Genomic DNA, 6955 nt, shown 5'->3' with positions numbered 1-6955 from the left:
GGTTTTATTTAGCGTAGGCGTGCCCTTGCAGTAGTAGCCAAGTGAATCATGGGACTGAGTTTCCGTCTAGGCAAAAAACGTTACCTTTATGTGTAGTTAAACTACAACTCCCATCTGAAAAATGTATACGTTAAAGGCCAGACACATTTCTGATTTTAGAATATAAGAGACGTCTGAAAAATGTGTATCAGGATTTTGTGGCCATTTACACAGATGGTTCAAAAGATCCAAGGACAGGACGTACTGGGTCAGCATTTGTAGTGCAGGAATGTGGGGTGGAAGTCAGGAAACGTATTACAGATCATCTGGCTGTATATACGGCGGAGCTGATGGCTATAATGTTGGCCTTGCAGACAGAATAGTTATTTGCTCTGATTCATGTGCAGTGTTAATGAGTCTCCAGTCCTTTAGCTCACGTAGCAGACAATACCTGCTTTATGAGGTGCTACAAACCCATGGCAGGATTAAACAGATGGGTATTCAGATAAGATTTACTTGGGTTCCGGCCCATGTGGACGAGGCAGTAGATGAACAGGCTAAACAAGCACTTAGTAGTGGGGATGTTGATGTTGAAGTGTCAATGAGCAAGGCAGAGGCAAAAAGACTGATATATACAGTGATGGTGCAGAGATGGCAGGAGCAGTGGAATAGAAATAATAAGGGAAGGCATTTATTTCAAGTACAGAGGAAATTCAGGGAGGGGAGGACGGCAGGAAGGGACAGAAGAGAGGAGGCTATTTTTACAAGATTAAGGGTGGGACACAGCCAGTTGAATAATACATTAAACGTGATAGGAAAGCATCCATTAGGAAAGTGGGATTATTGTCAGGAAATAGAGAGTGTGGAGCATGTATTACTACAGTATGGGCAGTATCAGAGGGAAAGAGAGAGGATGAGATTTAGTATGAGGGAGAAGGGGATACAGGAAATTAGTTTAAAGAGTATATTGAGCAGAACGTCATTAGATATAGTCTCAAATATTTTGTTATCTTTTTAAAGAGAAACGGGGTTGGCAGGTAGGATTTAGTTTCTCCCTGTTTCTGGCCCACATTCCAGTACGGTAGGTGGCGGTAATGCACCATACCGTTGGATGCCAACCGCCGATAAACCCCACTGAAGAAGAAGAAGAAGAAGAAGAAGAAGCTTAGAATAAAGCAAATTCTTGGAAGCAAAATACACTACATGACCAAAAGTTTGTGGACACCTTCTCGTCGAACATTTTATTCCAAATTCATGGGCATTAATATGGAGTTGGTTCCCCTTTGCTGCTATAACAGCCTCCACTCTTCTGGGAAGGCTTTCCACTAGATGTTGGAACATTGCTGCGGGGACTTGCTTCCATTCAACCACAAGAGCATTAGTGAGGTCAGGCAGGGCACTGATGTTGGGCGATTAGGCCTGGCTCGCTGTCGCCGTTCCAATTCATCCCAAAGGTGTTTGATGGAGTTGAGCTCAGGGCTCTGTACAGGCCAGTCAAGTTCTTCCACACCGATCTCGACAAACCATTTCTGTGGACCTCGCTTTGTGCACAGGGGCATTGTCATGCTTAAACAGGAAAAGGCCTTCCCCAAACTGCTGCCACAAAGTTGGAAGCACAGAATCGTCTAGAATGTCACTTCACTGGAACTAAGGGGCCTAGCCCGAACCATGAAAAACAGCCTGTGAGCATTATTCCTCCTCCATAAAACTTTACAGTTGGCACTAAGCATTGAGGCAGGTAGCTTTCTCCTGGCAGCCGCCAAACCCAGATTAGTTCATAGGACTGCCAGATGGTGAAGCGTGATCCATCACTCCAGAGAACGCATTTCCACTGCTCAAGAGTCCAATGGTGGCGAGCATTACGCCACTCCAACCGACGCTTGGCATTGCGCATGGTGATCTTAGGCTTGTGTGCGGCTGCTCAGCCATGGAAACCAATTTCATGAAGCTCCTGAAGAACAGTTATTGTGCTGACGTTGCTTCCAGAGGCAGTTTGGAACTCAAAGTGAGTGTTGCAACCGAGGACAGACGATTTTTACACGCTTCACCACTAAGCGGTCCCATTCTGTGAGCTTGTGTGTACTACCACTTCGCGACTGAGCCGTTGTTGCTCCTAGACATTTCCACTTGACAATATCAGCACTTACAGTTGACCGGGGCAGCTCTAGCAGGACATACATTTGACTTACTGACTTGTTGGAAAGGTGGCATCCTATGACAGTGCCACATTGAAAGTCGCTGAGCTCTTCAGTAAGGCCATTCTACTGCCAATGTTTGTCTATGGAGATTGCATTGTTGTGTGCTCGATTTTATATACCTGTCAGCAACGGGTGTGGCTGAAATAGCCGAATCCACTCATTTGAAGGGGTGTCCACATACTTTTGTATATATAGAGTAGCTCCTATCATCATACTGAGAAATTAACAGAGAAGGTTTGAGTCTGTTTCCATCATTGAACACTAGGGAGCGATAAAACCATGGGTAAAACACTACACCACTACCACAAACCACCCGTCAAGATGAAATGGGCGTGCCGTGCATTTAACTAAAGTTAAATATTCCCCTTATCTTCTCCATCTGCATTCTGAATGAACTGGATTGATAAGTGCGAAATGCCAACGTTAGCAGTAGTGCAGATGAAGGGACGAAGCCACATTAGACACCCAGGACTTGCTCAAATGTATGTCTCTCTGTGTGTGTGTGTGTGTGTGTGTGTGTGTGTGTGTGTGTGTGTGTGTGTGTGCGTGCGTGCGTGCGTGCGTGCGTGTGTGTTACTCTGGCTGCGTTTAAACCAATGTGTATAAACCCTGGATGACTGACAGGGGGCGCTGTATTGAAGACACCGCGAAGCCATGTTGGTACATTTTGGAAGCTATAGAAATGCATTTATTAACGTCTACATTCGTTTTTGACACGTGTATTCTATTACAGACACCTTAATGCATACTTTGAAATTATATTATGTGAGTTCAACATACAAATAAAAACATTTTCCTTAAAGTATTTATTTTTAGAGTAGTGTTACTGTCCCCACTACAAAAAAAATAATACTTAAATACATGTAATTTTGTCCTTGAAACATTCAATTGAAATACTGTAGAATTCCATTAATTCCTATGGAGGTCTGCTCCTACTGGGGAGTGACAATATGGCTGACAGGTGGATTCAAGGCCTCTCAACAGCCCTAGTACATAGTCTCAGCAATCCAGGTTGTTTTTTGTTGGTATTTTATTAGGATCCCCATTAGCTTTTGCAAAAGCAGCAGCTACTCTTCCTGGGGTCCACACAAAACATGAAACATGACATAATACAGAACATTAATAGACAACAGTTCAAGACAGAAATACATATATATATATATTTTTTTTTACAAAAGGCATACGTAGCCTACATATCAATACATACACACAAACTATCTAGGTCAAATAGGGGAGAGGCATTGAGCCGTGAGGTGTTGTTTTATCTGTTTTTTGAAACCAGGTTTACTGTTCACTTGAGCAATATGAGATGGAAGTGCAATAATGGCTCTATATAATACTGTTTAAAAATAAAATAAAAAAATTCACCTTTATTTAAGGTCGATTTATCTCCCTCCATTATTTATATAATACTGTACGCTTTCTTGAATTTGTTCTGGATTTGGGGACTGTGAAAAGACCCCTGGTGGCATGTCTGGTGGGGTAAGTGTGTGTGTCAGTTGACTATTTGGGATTTTCAATACAATGTTTCTTATAGAAATAAGGAGTGATGCAGTCAGTCTCTTCTTAACTAGGTATTTCCTTGCAGCACTCGACCACACGACTGGACAATAATCAAGATAAGACAAAACTAGAGCCTGCAGGACTTGCTTTTTGGATTGTGGTGTCAAAAAACAGAGCTTCTCTTTATTACGGACTGACCTCTTCCCATCTTTACAACCATTGAATCTGGTCCTCTGTAGCTCAGCTGGTAGAGCACGGCACTTGTAATGCCAAGGTAGTGGGTTCGATCCCCGGGACCACCCATACACAAAAAAAAATGTATGCACGCATGACTGTAAGTCGCTTTGGATAAAAGCGCCTGCTAAATGGCATATTATTATTATATGTTTTGACCATGACAGTTTACAATCTAAGGTAATCCAAGTAATTTAGTCTCCTCAACTTGTTCAACAGCCACACCATTCATTACCAGATTCAGCTGAGGTCTAGAAATTAGGGAAAGATTTGTACCAAATACAATGCTCTTAGTTTTACAGATGTTCAGGACCAGTTTATTACTGGCCACCCTTTCCAAAACAGACTGCAACTCTTTGTTAAGGGTTTCAGTGACTTCATTAGCTGTGGTTGCTGATGCGTATATGGTTGAATCATCAGATACATGGACACACATGCTTTCTTTAATGCCAGTGGCAGGTCATTGGTAAAAATACAAAATAGTAGAGGGCCTAGACATGTTTGACATTAGAGCTTCCATTAAAGAAAACCCTTTGAGTTCTATTAGATACAGTGAGGGAAAAAGTATTTGCAGAATAACAACAAAAAAATCCAGAAAAACGCATGTAAAAAATTTTATGAATTGATTTGCATTTTAATGAGGGAAATAAGTATTTGACCCCTCTGCAAAACATGACTTAGTACTTGGTGGCAAAACCCTTGTTGGCAATCACAGAGGTCAGACGTTCCTTCTAGTTGGCCACCAGGTTTGCACACATCTCAGGAGGGATTTTGTCCCACTCCTCTTTGCAGATCTTCTTCAAGTCATTAAGGTTTCGAGGCTGACGTTTGGCAACTCGAACCTTCATCTCCCTCCACAGATGTTCTATGGGATTAAGGTCTGGAGACTGGCTAGGCCACTCCAGGACCTTAATGTGCTTCTTCTTGAGCCACTCCTTTGTTGCCTTGGCCGTGTGTTTTGGGTCATTGTCATGCTGGAATACCCATCCACGACCCATTTTCAATGCCCTGGCTGAGGGAAGGAGGTTCTCACCCAAGATTTGACGGTACATGGCCCTGTCCATCGTCCCTTTGATGCGGTGAAGTTGTCCTGTCCCCATAGCAGAAAAACACCCCAAAAGCATAATGTTTCCACCTCCATGTTTGATGGTGGGGATGGTGTTCTTGGGGTCATAGGCAGCATTCCTCCTCCTCCAAACACGGCGAGTTGAGTTGATGCCAAAGGTCGATTTTGGTCTCATCTGACCACAACACTTTCACCCAGTTCTCCTCTGAATCATTCAGATGTTCATTGGAAAACTTCAGACGGCCTGTATACAGTGGGGAAAAAAAGTATTTAGTCAGCCACCAATTGTGCAAGTCCTCCCACTTAAAAAGATGAGAGAGGCCTGTAATTTTCATCATAGGTACACATCAACTATGACAGACAAATTGAGAAAAAAAAATCCAGAAAATCACATTGTAGGATTTTTAATGAATTTATTTGCAAATTATGGTGGAAAATAAGTATTTGGTCACCTACAAACAAGCAAGATTTCTGGCTCTCACAGACCTGTAACTTCTTCTTTAAGAGGCTCCTCTGTCCTCCACTCGTTACCTGTATTAATGGCACCTATTTGAACTTGTTATCAGTATAAAAGACACCTGTCCACAACCTCAAACAGTCACACTCCAAACTCCACTATGGCCAAGACCAAAGAGCTGTCAAAGGACACCAGAAACAAAATTGTAGACCTGCACCAGGCTGGGAAGACTGAATCTGCAATAGGTAAGCAGCTTGGTTTGAAGAAATCAACTGTGGGAGCAATTATTAGGAAATGGAAGACATACAAGACCACTGATAATCTCCCTCGATCTGGGGTTCCACGCAAGATCTCACCCCGTGGGGTCAAAATGATCACAAGAACGGTGAGCAAAAATCCCAGAACCACACGGGGGGACCTAGTGAATGACCTGCAGAGAGCTGGGACCAAAGTAACAAAGCCTACCATCAGTAACACACTACGCCGCCAGGGACTCAAATCCTGCAGTGCCAGACGTGTCCCCCTGCTTAAGCCAGTACATGTCCAGGCCCGTCTGAAGTTTGCTAGAGTGCATTTGGATGATCCAGAAGAGGATTGGGAGAATGTCATATGGTCAGATGAAACCAAAATAGAACTTTTTGGTAAAAACTCAACTCGTCGTGTTTGGAGGACAAAGAATGCTGAGTTGCATCCAAAGAACACCATACCTACTGTGAAGCATGGGGGTGGAAACATCATGCTTTGGGGCTGTTTTTCTGCAAAGGGACCAGGACGACTGATCCGTGTAAAGGAAAGAATGAATGGGGCCATGTATCGTGAGATTTTGAGTGAAAACCTCCTTCCATCAGGTCCTCTGTAGCTCAGCTGGTAGAGCACAGCGCTTGTAACGCCAAGGTAGTGGGTTCGATCCCCGGGACCACCCATACACAAAAATGTATGCACGCATGACTGTAAGTCGCTTTGGATAAAAGCGTCTGCTAAATGGCATATTATATTATTATATTATCAGCAAGGGCATTGAAGATGAAACGTGGCTGGGTCTTTCAGCATGACAATGATCCCAAACACACCGCCCGGGCAACGAAGGAGTGGCTTCGTAAGAAGCATTTCAAGGTCCTGGAGTGGCCTAGCCAGTCTCCAGATCTCAACCCCATAGAAAATCTTTGGAGGGAGTTGAAAGTCCGTGTTGCCCAGCGACAGCCCCAAAACATCACTGCTCTAGAGGAGATCTGCATGGAGGAATGGGCCAAAATACCAGCAACAGTGTGTGAAAACCTTGTGAAGACTTACAGAAAACGTTTGACCTGTGTCATTGCCAACAAAGGGTATGTAACAAAGTATTGAGAAACTTTTGTTATTGACCAAATACTTATTTTCCACCATAATTTGCAAATAAATTCATTAAAAATCCTACAATGTGATTTTCTGGAAAAAATATTCTCATTTTGTCTGTCATAGTTGACTTGTACCTATGATGAAAATTACAGGCCACTCTCATGTTTTTAAGTGGGAGAACTT

This window comes from Coregonus lavaretus (genome assembly GCF_964263955.1).
Source record: "Coregonus lavaretus genome assembly, chromosome: 31".
NCBI lineage: Eukaryota > Metazoa > Chordata > Actinopteri > Salmoniformes > Salmonidae > Coregonus > Coregonus lavaretus.
Note: the sequence above shows the minus strand (reverse complement) of the source record.